The sequence below is a fragment of the Triticum aestivum genome, chromosome 6A (genome assembly GCF_018294505.1).
Source record: "Triticum aestivum cultivar Chinese Spring chromosome 6A, IWGSC CS RefSeq v2.1, whole genome shotgun sequence".
Lineage (NCBI taxonomy): Eukaryota > Viridiplantae > Streptophyta > Magnoliopsida > Poales > Poaceae > Triticum > Triticum aestivum.
In genome coordinates, this window is record NC_057809.1 from 82,875,670 (window position 1) to 82,889,894 (window position 14,225).

A 14,225-nucleotide genomic window follows, 5' to 3' on the forward strand; every position below is an offset into this window, starting at 1 on the left:
TCAGATGAGACTAGCTACGGGTAAAACCAACCCTCAAGTTGCCCCGAGGTGGCCCCGCAGGCAGCTCAGTCAGACTAACACTCAGAGGAGCACTGGCCTGGGTGGGTTTAAATAAGATGACCCTCGGGCTCCGGAAACCCAAGGGAAAAAAGGCTAGGTGGCAAATGGTAAAACCAAGGTTGGGCATTGCTGGAAAAGCTTTAATCAAGGCGAACTATCAAGGGGTTACCATTATAACCCAACCGCGTAAGGAACGCAAAATCTGGGAACATGACACCGATTTGATGAAAACTAGGGCGGCAAGAGTGGAACAAAACACTAGGCGAGAGGCCGAGCCTTCCACCCTTTACCAAGTATATAGATGCATTAAGATAACACGGCAATATAATGATATCCCAACAATTAAATAAATGTTCCAACAAGGAACAGTCTCCAATCTTCACCTGCAACTAACAACGCTATAAGAGGGGCTGAGCAAAGCGGTAACATAGCCAATCAACGGTTTGCTAGGACATGGTGGGTTAGAGGTTTGACATGGCAATTTGGGAGGCTTTAAAGCAAGTGGTAGGCATCGTAGCATTGGCATAGCAAAAGAGCGAGCATCTAGCAAAGCAAAGATAGTAGTGATTTCGAGGGTATGGTCATCTTGCCTGCAAAATTGTCAGAGTTGACTGGATCCTCGAAAGCAAACTCAACGGGCTCCTCGTTAGCGAACTCGTCTCCCAGCTCTACCCAAACAAGACAAACAAACAACAAGGACACAATCAACCACGTGCAAAAGCTCAAACAATATGATGCAAAGATGGTATGCTATGCGGGATGCGATGCGGGATGCATATGCAAGATTTGACAAGGAATGAATGAACCTGGCCTCAACTTAGGAATCCAAGTGTGCCACTGGAAAGGTGAGATGAAATCGCTTGAAAACGATATAAAGAACGCCGGAATCGGAGTTACGGTTTGGAAATGGCAAGCGATTCAAATATGACCCCGTTCTGCGATTTACAACAAGTAGCCATCTAAATGCAATGAGATGAACATGCTACAGCACCCAAACATGGCAACAAAATACATGGAAGGGATGCATTCAATATGCTTAACAAAACTATAGCACTGAGCTACGGCCAAATCATCCATTAACAGGTTCAAACAAGCATGGCAAAAATGCATATGGTAAACAGATCTCAGACTTAGTGAAATTAACACTTGTCTGGAATTTCAGATCAGGTAGCACACTTCGGAGCAACAAAACTATATGCTACAGGACCTGACATGGCAAAGTAAAGCATGGCATAGAGCTACTCAAAGAGCTTAACAAACGTCCCTTAGTGACCTTGAGTCAAAAGGGATCAGAAAATACAATTGTAAGCATGTGAACATGGCAAAAACATTATCAGATCTCAGACTTAGTAAAAACTGGAGCATGCTGAAACAGATATCAAGTAGGCATGTTTACGAGCTCGATGCACTCACTACAGAGCAAGTCATGACAAGCTAAGCATACACCCATCAAGAATACACAAAATGCAAGCTAGACATGACAAGAACAATAGCATAGCATGCACGGATCAACTATAACATCCTCGGCAAAATCGCTAACAAGTAGACAATCTGCCCAGATTCATGAAGTAGCAAAAGTAGAGCTTGATTGACTCAATCTAGGGTGCTCCATAATTTCAAACAAAGACATGGATGGATAGAGCACTACAAGATTAACAAAACATCCTTACTGATCATCCTCAAAAGAGGCACGGATCTCTAGGAAACAACATGAACATATGGCCATATGAGATAAACAGCTCAAGGACTTGGTGGAAATGCTAAGTCCCTGAAATCAGCATTACCAAGTGCCTCACTTTGCAAGCTTGTGCTAGTCACCACACACATCACAAAAATACATGGGTTGCACCTCTGGAAAGATGGCAAAACCCCTAACAAAACATATGTAGAACTCATGGGCATATCATGCACACAATAATCATGGCAAAAATGACAAATATCTAAATGGAGCAGCAGATCTGACAATTATCTCAAGTAGCACTCTTCTAACAGCATTTCGGGCATGAAGATGAACTCAAATGAAAATGATGCAATGAGATGAAATGATGTGCTCTCTGAGGCGAACATTTTGATATGCTATATGCCCAAAACGGAGCTACGGATGCAAAGTTACGACACGATGAACATGGCAATATGAACTAGGGTTTCGGGAGAAAGTCAACCGAGATTTAAATCTCAGATCCAGATACGGGCTTCACACGAAACGAGGTTCACCGGAACTTCGCCGGAATCGCCGAGGAACTTTCCGGGGCGCCGGATCCGGGTGGCGAGGGGCCGGAGCGCTTGCCGGAGTGAGGAGGACGGCGAGGCGCCGGCGGGCGGCGGGGCGAGGCGCGGGCACCGGCGGGTGGCGGGACGAGCTCGCGCCGGCGCGGGGCGCGTCGGCGGCGGCGACTGGCGACGTGGCAGGAGCCGGGGGAGAAGATCCCGGGTGGCGGCGGGCGGCAATGGGCCTCGGGGGCCCCTCCTGGGCCTCCCGGGCCGGCGACGACGGGGGAGTGGGGCGGCGGCGCGGCCAACCCGCGGGCGACATGTGGCGGCGGCAGGGCTAGGCGGACATGTCCGTCGGTGGCTGTTTTTGTCCGGCGGTGGCGGATGAAATGGATCTAGGGTTTCGGGGGAGGAGAAAGAGAATTTCGGAGGGGGTTCTTTAAATAGGCATAGAGGGAGCTAGGAGAGTCCAAAAGAGGTGCGGTTTTCGGCGACGCGATCGTGATCGAACGCTCTAGATGATGGAGAAGGTTTTGGAGGGTTTTGGTCCAACTTGGAGGGGTGTTGGGCTGCAACACACACGAGGCCTTTTCGGTCCCTCGGTTAACCGTTGGAGTATCAAACGAAGTCCAAATGATACGAAACTTGACAGGCGGTCTACCGGTAGTAAACCAAGGCCGCTTGGCAATTCTCGGTCCAATCCAGAAATGTTTAATCCCCACACACGAAAGAAAGGTAGAAATGACCACCGGAGGAGAACGAAGCGCCGAAATGCAAAACGGACAACGGGGAAAATGCTCGAATGCATGAGATGCACACGTATGCAAATGCAATGCACATGATGACATGATATGAGATGCATGAAAACGAAAAAAAAACACGGAGACAAAGACCCGAACTTGAGAAAATAAAGTAACTTAACGCCGGAAACGGCAAGAGTTGGAATACATATTGGGTAAGTTACAACTGGGGTGTTACACAAACCCCCTGAGGCGAGATCCTCTACATCCTCCAGCTGAATCGTGGAGTGAATCCAGTCGCTCTGGATCTAGCCGGGCGGCAGGCCAGACCTCGAGGAAGACCCCCCCTGACTCGTATTCTTGCCCTTCAGCCTCCCCACCGCTGTCGCCTTCTTGGCGCGCTCCAAAGCCGCCGTCTTGTCCTTCCCCATCGCTGCAGGCTGCTCACGAGTGGTGCAAAGGTGTCGAGAGCGGTGGAGGACAAGGTGAAGAAACATAGGAAGGAGAAGGGGAATGGGATGCGCTGTGCAAACACACTGGCCGCGGAGCCTTTTATTCGCCCATTTCTGAGTGACTGACATGCGGGCCCGAGAGATCCTGTCAAATCCCGCAATAGCTGCGCACTCGGTACGTGGCAAAAAAGGCGGCGTGGAAATCGAGGCGCCCCTATCTAATTTGTCCTGATTATTGCGGCGCTCTCCGTCCTGCGCACTTCCCCAAATTTCGAATCCCGTGAGATTCGGGAATGGCAGCGCAATCAGTCACGCCGAAGATTTCGTTCTACTCCAACACTCGAAGCATTCTAGGATAATTCACTCGACAAAATTCTGAATGGATCAAGGCGATTGAAAATAAAGTTGAGGATCTAGCGTGGTTCACCAACACTGGTACGATGCCCCCGAAGCATGAGTACTGAGTCGGAACCATCTTCAACCTCTTCTACCCTCGGACCTCGATCCATTCAGGGGCTAATGACGAGGACATGTACCTAGGGTAGGGTAATAGGCCTGACCTAGACGCCCTCCCCAAGTTCACTACCTTAAGATCAACGACATTCAAGGCGCAATAGTTTTCACCGACTGGAATCACCTCAGAGTGCAACCCACTCGATCAATAATTCCACTCGGATAACCCAATTCCATTCGACCAGTATATCATCACTCGACCGAACAAGAAACCACTCGGAGTACAGAAGATCTAAAGTCACTCAGGATGGCAACGGTAAGGCGTTCACTCTGTAGTGTTAATGATCATCTATATGTCTTTATTGCTGGTGTTACTAGTAATGTATCACCTTAGTGTACATTGAACGCTGTGTAACATGGGACGGCTGGGGTCCTGGCGCACTCTATATAAGCCAGCCCCTCCTCTGGCACAAGGGTTCGCACCCTATGTAACTTCTAGCATAATCCAGTCGACCGCCTCAAGGCACCGAGACGTAGGGCTTTTACTTCCTCCGCGAAGGCCCTGAACTCATAAATCTTGTGTGCACAACCTCATCATATCTAGGATCTTGCCTCCTCCTACGTACCCCCTTTCTACTGTCAGACTTAGAACCACAACACCCGCCACGAGCCTCAACACTCATCGGATCGCATACATCAGTATGTATTATTTCCAATAAGTCAGTTGCGCGCTCCATTGTTCTGGAGAACGGAGTCTTAGTCATCTTGCCCATGAGGCATGGTTCGCAAGCATCAAGTGATTTATAATCAAGTGATTCCAAAAGCCCATCAGCATGGAGTTTCTTCATGCACTTTACACCAATATGACCTAAACGGCAGTGCCACAAATATGGTGTACTATCATTATCAACTTTGCATCTTTTGGCAGCAATATTATGAATATGTGTATTACTATGATCGAGATTCAGTAAACCATTCACCTTGGGTGTATGACCATAGAAGGTTTTATTCATGTAAACAGAATAACAATTATTCTTTGACTTAAATGAATAACCGTATTGCAATAAACATGATCCAATCATATTATGCTCAACGCAAACACCAAATAACATTTATTTTAGGTTCAACACTAATCCCGAATGTAAAGGGAGTGTGCGATGGCGATCTTATCAACCTTGGAATCAATTCCAACACACATCGTCACCTTGCTCTCAACTAGTCTCTGTTTATTTTGTAACTCCTGTTTCAAGTTACTAATCATAGCAACTGAACGAGTATCAAATACCCAGGGGCTACTGTGAATACTAGTAAAGTACACATCAATAACATGTATATCATATATACTTTTGTTCACTTTGCCATCCTTCTTATCCGCCAAGTATTTTGGGCAGTTCCGCTTTCAGTGACCATTTCCTTTGCAGTAGAAGCACTCAGTTTTAGGCTTGGGTCTACCTTTGGCTTCTTCATGGGAGTGGCAACTTGCTTGTCATTCTTCTTGAAGTTCCCTTTCTTTCCCTTACCCTTTTACTTGAAACTAGTGGTCTTGTCAACCATCAACACTGTATGCTCTTTCTTGATTTCTACCTTCGCCGATTTCAGCATCGCGAAGAGATTGGGAATCATTTTCGTCATCCCTTACATATTATAGTTCATCACGAAGTTCTAGTAACTTGGTGATAGTGACTAGAGAACTTTGTCAATCACTATTTTATCTGGAAGATTAACTCCCACTTGATTCAAGTGATTATAGTACCACAACATTTTGAGCACATGCTCACTAGCTGAGCTATTCTCCTCCATCTTGTAGGCAAAGTATTTGTCAGAGGTCTCATACCTCTCAACACGGGCATGACCAATTCAACTCTTGGAACATCTTATATGCTCCGTGGCGTTCAAAATATTTTTGAAGCCCCGTTTCTAAGTCGTAAAGCATGGTGCACTAAACTATCAAGTAGTCGTCATACCGAGCTTGTCAAACATTCATAACGTCTGCATCTGCTCCTGCAATAGTTGTGTCACCTAGCGGTGCATCAAGGACATAATTCTTCTGTGCAGCAATGAGGATAATCCTCAGATCATGGAGCTAGTCTGCATCATTGCTACTGACATCTTTCAACATAGTTTTCTCTAGGAACATATCATAAATAAAACGGGGAAGCTACACGCAAGTAATTGATCTACAACATAGATATGAAAATACTATCAGGACTAAGTTCAATAAATCATATTACTTAAGAACTACCACTTAGATAGACATCCCTCTAATCATCTAAGTGGTCATGTGATCCATATCAACTAAATCATGTCCGATCATCATGTGAGATGGAGTAGTTTTCAATGGTGAACATCACTATGTTGATCATATCGACTATATGATTCACACTCGACCTTTCGGTCTCAGTGTTCCGAGGCCATATCTGCATATGCTAGGCTCGTCAAGTTTAACCCGGGTATTCTGCATGTGCACAACTGGCTTGCACCTGTTGTTGTGAACGTAGAGCTTATCACACCCGATCATCACGTGGTGTCTCGGCACGACGAACTATAGCAACGGTGCATACTCAGGGAGAACACTTATACCTTGAAATCTAGTGAGAGATCATCTTATAATGCTACCATCGTACTAAGCAAAATAAGATGCATAAAGGATAAACATCACATGCAATCAATATAAGTGATATGATATGGCCATCATCATCTTGTGCCTTTGATCTCCATCTCCAAAGCATCGTCATGATCTCCATCGTAGCATCGTTGTCGTCTCGCCAACTATTGCTTCTACGACAATCGCTACCGCTTAGTGATAAAGTAAAGCAATTACATGGTGATTGCATTTCATACAATAAAGCGACAACCATATGGCTCCTACCAGTTGCCGATAACTATGTTACAAAACATGATCATCTCATACAATAATTTATATAATCACGTCTTGACCATATCACAACACAACATGCCCTACAAAAACAAGTTAGACGTCCTCTACTTTGTTGTTGCAAGTTTTACATGGCTGCTACGGGCTTAGCAAGAACCGTTCTTACCTACGCATCAAAAACCACAACACGGTATAGTGATTGCTTTTTGATCTTCAAAAAGAACCATGTTCATTGAATCCGATTCAACTAAAGTTGGAGAAACTGACACCCGCCAGCCACCTGTGTGCAAAGCACGTCAGTAGAACCAGTCTCATGAACGTGGTCATGTAATGTTGGTCTGGGCCGCTTCATCCAACAATACCGCCGAATCAAAGTAATACGTTGTTGGTAAGCAGCATGACTATTATCGCCCACAACACTTTGTGTTCTACTCGTGCATATAACATCTATGCATAGACCTGGCTCAGATGCCACTGATGGGGAACGTAGTATTTCAAAAAAATTCCTATGATCACACAAGATCTATCTAGGAGATGCATAGCAACGAGAGGGGAGAGTGTGTCTACGTACCCTCGTAGACCGAAAGCGGAAGTGTTAAGTAATGTGGTTGATGTAGTCGAACGTCTTCGCGATCCAACCGATCAAGTACCGAACGCACGGCACCTCCGCGATCTGCACACGTTCAGCTCGGTGACGTCCCTAGAACTCTAGATCCAGTTGAGGCCGAGGGAGAGTTTCGTCAGCACGACGGTGTGGTGATGGTGATGATGAAGTTACCGACGCGGGGCTTCGCCTAAGCACTACGACAATATGACCGAGGTGGAAATCTGTCGAGGGGGGCACCGCACACGGCTAAAACAATTGTCAACTTGTGTGTTCTAGGGTGCCCCCTTCCCCCGTATATAAAGGAGTAAGGGGGAGGCCGGCCGGCCCTATAGGGAGCGCCCAAGGGGGGCAATCCTACTCGTAGTAGGAGTTGACCCCCCCCCCCTTCCTAGTCCTACTAGGAGAAGAAGGAAGGAGAGGGGAAGGAGAAGGAAGGAGGGGGCGCCGCCCCTCCCCCTAGTCCAATTTCGACTAGGCCCATGGGGGGGTAAGCGGCCAGCCCTTGGCTGCTCCATCTCTCTCCCTTAAGGCCCAATAAGGCCCAAAACTTCCCCGGTGGTTCTGATAACCCTTCCGGCACTCCGATAAATACCCGATACACCTTGGAACCATTCCGGTGTACGAATATAGTCATCCAATATATCAATCTTTATGTCTCAACCATTTCGAGACTCCTAGTCATGTCTGCGATCTCATCCGAGACTCCGAACTACCTTCGGTACATCAAAACACATAAACTCATAATACCGATCGTCATCGAACATTAAGCGTGTGGACCCTACGGGTTTGAGAACTATGTAGATATGACCGAGACTCACGGAACCTGGATGCTCATATTGGTTCCTAAATATTCTATGAAGATCTTTATCGGTCAAACCGCATACGTTGTTCCCTTTGTCATCGGTATGTTACTTGCCCGAGATTCGATCGTCGGTATCATCATACCTAGTTCAATCTCGTTACCAGCAAGTCACTTTACTCGTTCCATAATGCAACATCCCGTAACTAACTCATTAGTCACATTGCTTGCAAGGCTTATAGTGATGTGCATTACCGAGAGGGCCCAGAGATACCTCTCTGATACACGGAGTGACAAATCCTAATCTCGATCTATGCCAACTCAGCAAACACCATCGGAGACACCTGTAGAGCATATTTATAATCACTCAATTGCGTTGTGACGTTTGATAGCACACAAGGTGTACCTCCGGTATCCGGGAGTTGCATAATCTCATAGTCAGAGGAACATGTATAAGTCATGAAGAAAGCAATAGCAATAAAACTCAACGATCATAATTCTAAGCTAACGGATGGGTCTTGTCCAACACATCATTCTCTAATGATGTGATCCCGTTTATCAAATGACAACACATAATCATCTTTGATTAACGAGCTAGTCAAGTAGAGGCATACTAGGGACACTCTGTTTTGTCTATGTATTCAGACATGTACTAAGTTTCCGGTTAATACAATTCTAGCATGAATAATAAACATTTATCATGATATAAGGAAATATAAATAACAACTTTATTATTGCATCTAGGGCATATTTCCTTCAGGCCGCGTCAAGCAGGAGAAGGACGACGAGGACAACGGTGATGGTGGCAACGTCGGCGACTTCGCCACGCTGAGCGAGTTCTTCCTATAGTCTAGGCCTTTGCTTTTTAGTAAATTTTAAATTTGCTATTCTAAAATTGTTTTAAGTCGCCGAAGTTTATGCCCGTTTGCCGAATAATAGACGAATATCTTTTAAAAAAAGCCTTCTGGGGCGACCCTGGGGCCGGCGCCTGGGAACCCGTTTGGCCCCAAGCCGATTTTATCGTCGGGTCGCCCCCAGGCGGCGATTTTTCGAGCCCCCTGGGGTCCAACGGCTGGAGATGCTCTAATGCTTGGTTAGACGAAGCGTCTGGTGACCTTAGGGCATCTCTTGCAGATCCCAACTTTATTCCCCTATTCTAGCCCCCATCTCAGGGGGAAAAAAGAGAGATATTTTAGGCATTAAACTTTTGTTTCATCTAGCAGATCCTTCAAAGTTTAATCCCCAAAAAACTTGATCACAATTTTTTGCACACAAATTTAAACTAGTTAATTGCATAACTAGGCACTACATACGGCGTCCATTGCTGCCTACTACATTAGCCGTTGGTACCACATTAACATCGTACATAACATAATTAAGTCTGTTGCCTACTGCATTAACACTACATCGACATCGAACTAGTTTAAGCATGTTCTATGTTGATGTCATTGCCTACTATATTAACACTACATCAACATTGAACAAATTTAAACTAGTTCATCGCCTGATCCTAACGGCAGGAGGGGCGAGATCGCCTACGGTTGCCGCATCGGCAGGGAAGTTTCGCTTCGCCAACGGCCCGAATAAGAGGAGTGCAGGCGTCATAGGCGTGCGACGCCTCCTCCGCGGTGTCAAATATGCAAAGCCAAACATGTTTCGCGTCGGCGTTGTGGATATCCCACTGCAAACTTGTCCCCATGACCGGTGATGGACGTCGTGATACTTCATTGGCGACAACAGCTGCGACGACGGAGGTCGGGGAGACGCCGCGGGGGCTCGGAGCTATGACAGGGAGGTGAAAATGGAGCTCGGGGAGGTGGCAGTGGCGAAGAAGATGGCGCACAACCGAGAGGGAGGCGGCGATGGAGCTTGGGGAGGCGACAGTGATTGATTCTAGGAAGACGACTCGGGGTAAGGAGGGCCGCGGGGCGAGGAGGGCGATCGCGGCCCGCGCGCGAACCATTTGCTGGGCTGGGAGGCGGTGCTGGGGCTCGGGAGGCGGAGGTGCTCAATCGTCGGCCGTGATCCTTGAGCTCGAGGAAGGAGGTGGCGACAACCTGATATCATGGAACGAAATGCCTGAATCGGGAGTGTCAATGGCGACAATGGATGCGCGGCGGGGTTGGATAGAGTTTGGGGCGGCAGTGGCGAGTTTTATAGCCGGAGCGAAGCGGATCGATCGGCACCTCGGTCGCCACGCCATGAAGGAAGTATCCCCATTTTAGTGCCTACTTCTAGAGCAAAAATAGGGTAGAGCTATAAAGTTTAGGGACATGGATTTTTCCTAACTAGTTGTGGGCACAACCTGAATCTTGACCGCAGATCAAGCATGATGTCCAATCGACATGGCCCACCTAGCTGTCAGGTCTGCATGCCCCATCCCTGTATACGAGCCATGTGACCAATTTCAACAGATGGTATAGTGAACCGTATTCCACCAGACTAGGTTGTAGGTGGGACCCACCCTATAGATTCTTTTTCCCCTAGATCACGCATGCCTTCCTTTCCCTCCAGTCTACCGATTACAAATGTTGACTCGACTAGGATTTGTAATTGCACCAGATTTCTTTTTAACGTGTGCTTAATTAATTATTAATGTATAAAACTCCCGTGGAAGATGCCAAAGTTCTTTTTAACACGTGTTTAATTAATTATTAATTATTAATACCTAAGTGCATTTATCTTCTAAAAATGTATCCTTCTTGGTAAATCTCTGGACATACAAAGCTCTGGACGCGTCCTCGCTAAAGTTTGACGCTAGCATGCAGAATTTCTGGTGGTACTGCTCACAAATGTGGGGCTCACTCGTCCACCCTCCACCACAAGCTCCTTCCCTGAGATTCTTTATGACTGTAAGGATATTGTACCAAATAAATTGACAAGTTCTGTGTTGAACAGCAGGAAAGTTCTTTATATTGATCTTTAATTTTTTTGCGAGGGATTCTCCATATTGATATAGGCCCATCCTTTAGAGCTCATTTGGTTGCGTGGGTTCCCCCCGGGATCCCACGTTTTTCCAGGGCCCGAAATCCACATGGAGACCCTCGCCTGGGAAAACAGCCTCCTCATTTGGACGACCCGTTCGATGTGGTGTGCCTGCCCGAACCCTGCCCTTTCCCCGGGAAAAGGTCCCACACCTCCACACTCGTGGAAAATCCTCTCGTCGTTTCCCTCGCGCGATCTGATCTCCGTTGCCTCGCTCTCCCTCCCTCGCCTGTGCCTTCCAACCCTCTCTTCCCCTCCCTTGTACCAACAAATGAGGAGAAGATCTCTCCCATGAAAAGGAAGGGAATTACATGTGCTCCTGAAGTTCCCCCGAAGGGATGTAGTACCCTGGGCGTTCTTCCCTGAGTCACCAAACAAAGCCTTAGCGGGAAATAGCCAATGGACCTCGGGTGCCATTGCACCCGAATTAATAAAAAGTTTAAAAATATTTAAAGAGTCAAAAAATATGAATCTGTTTTGTAACAAATCTGACTTAGTGTAATACTAGCGCGACGTGTTATTCTCGACGGGAACAAACATAATTGTACTACATAAAAGTTACTATTCTCATTTTTTGAACTTGCGATTTTGTCTTCTCTTTTTTGCTGAAGAAACCACGAGAATCATTCTTTCGTGAAACTTTTTACACGAGTAATACATTAGGCCATGTTTGCTACAAAAATAATTCAGAAAGTTTTAAGTCTCTTTTTTCTAAAAGTGTTTTTCCAATTCGGGTGCCTATGTTGTACCGCGTCACAAGCTTGTAGCAGCACTGTGCACTTCAAGCTAAATTCTCCACCCCCCTTGTATCTCCCACTCGCCAGTACTCGTGCAAACACAGTCAGCTAGGCCCTTGCTTTTCCATTGTGAATTTATATCTCGTTCAATAGTCCAAAAGATTCAAAAGACGCCTCGTCACTCGAGTTAAAATATGTTGCTCAATGCAGATCATCGTTTTCTCATATACAATTTAAGTGCATTAATATGACAATATCACAACCTAAATGGTCGGTCAGAGTATATTTAATCTCAGATGATATGAATGCCATAGGAGTAGTTATATGGCCGGTCAGAGTGTGTGAAAGTTGATACTAGGCGTTGAGTGAAAAAGGCCCGCTATCGGGTACATATGACTATTATCTCTAAAGCTCTTCATAGTCGATCATAAGAAGACCGCAATCAAGGATAAAAAGTGTGCATCGGCGATTATATGGGATGTAGCATCTAGTGATGACAGTATCACAATAAATGTGGTGTTGGTTTTCCAGAGATCCCGAATGAAAAAACTTACCGATCGATACAACAGTAACGTTCTTCATGATTGACTGTAATAGGTCCGCCTACGGGTACATATGGTTTCTATCTCTAAAGTTCTTTGCGGTCGACCATAAGAGAACCGATATCCAAAGGTGTTGGTTTCCCAAGATCCCCAATGAAAAAACTTATTGATTGATAAAATAGGATTACACTTCTTCTTGGTCGAGTGCAAGAGGCCGCCTTTGGATACATATGGCTGCTATCTCGAAAGTTCTTCGCGATTGATCATAAGAGGACCGCAATCAAGGATAATAAGTGTGCATCGGCGATTATATGAGACGTAGCATCTAGTGATGACAATATCACATTAATTGCGAGGTTGGTTTTCCAAAGATTCCGAACGAAAAAACATACCAATCGATATACAACATTAAAGTTCTTCATGGTTGAATGCAACAGACCCGCCTATGGCTACTATCTTTAAAGTCCTTTGCGGTCGACCATAAGAGGACTGGGACCGAGGATATAAAGTGCGCATCGATGGTTATATTGGATGTAGTGTCTAGTGATGACAATATCACAATAATTAAGGCGTTGGTTTCCCAAGATCTCCAATGGAAAAACTTACCGACCGATATATAACATTAAACCTCTTCTTGGTTGAGTGCAAGAGGCCACCTTCGGGTACATGTTGCTGCTATCTCTAAAGTTCTTCGCGGTCGGCTATAAGAGGACTGCAATCGAGGATATAAAGTGCACATTAATGATTATATGGGGCGTAACGTCTAGTGAAGGATTTGGATTCCTCTCCATCTTGGCTTGAGGAAGGAGAATCGCTGAAATCCGGAGGAATGCACCAGCCGTCGTCCTCCTTCTCTAGCTATCCCAGATCTGGGGCGTCCTCAGGGGAAGTTGGCTGGGAACAGAAGCTGCTCATGGACACGCCAAGATTGAGATTGAAGGATTTGACGGAGAAGACGATGAAAGAAAAAGAGTAGCTTATGAGAGGAGAAACCTGAACAGGGGATCTGTGAATGACTCCGCACCAAGATTCATTGGTCAATCGTTAAGAAACCTGTAGATCCGGGCGTGGTCGCGCGGGGACGGGAAGCGTGGTGGTTCTCGGCGATGCTGGTGCGTCTGCACGATTGGATTCAAATTTTGAATTGTGTCCAGGTCAGGCGGATGGGTCACAGGGTATATGGGACAGGCCCCGCAGGCAAGTACGAGCTAATTGTGGGCGTAGGTATAGGTCGCTACATACGATTTGACTGTATTCATTCCATATAGCATTAGCAAAACTGGAAACGCTTTATTCCGGTGGGCTATGTCGGGGCAGGCTCGCGCTGATCCACATGCAACAGCGACGGCAACGATTCGCGTTGCGCACGCAGGCAGTTAGGAATAGCCATATTCGAAAGTTTAGGAGTTCAAAAGTAATTTTTGTGAGACACTGAACTTTTTAGGGGATATGCTAGATGGGGTTTAATTAAAAAATCCTTAAAATAACTTTCGGAAATCATAGGGGTGCTTCTATTTCATATCTGGTCATTATGTAACAACTATTAAGGAATATCCAAAGTTGATCTACAAATTCCCTTGCGCATCCGTCTGTGGGCAGATGGGACCAGTCCACGGATACGAATGCGGGAGCCGGCTATCCAACGTTATCCGCATACATTTCATGTCGGGTTTTAGCAAACTGGAAAAAATTCATCAAACTCGACGGAATTCATCAAAATTTAGATAGAAAATAGCACAAATTGTGCATACATAGCATGCAAAT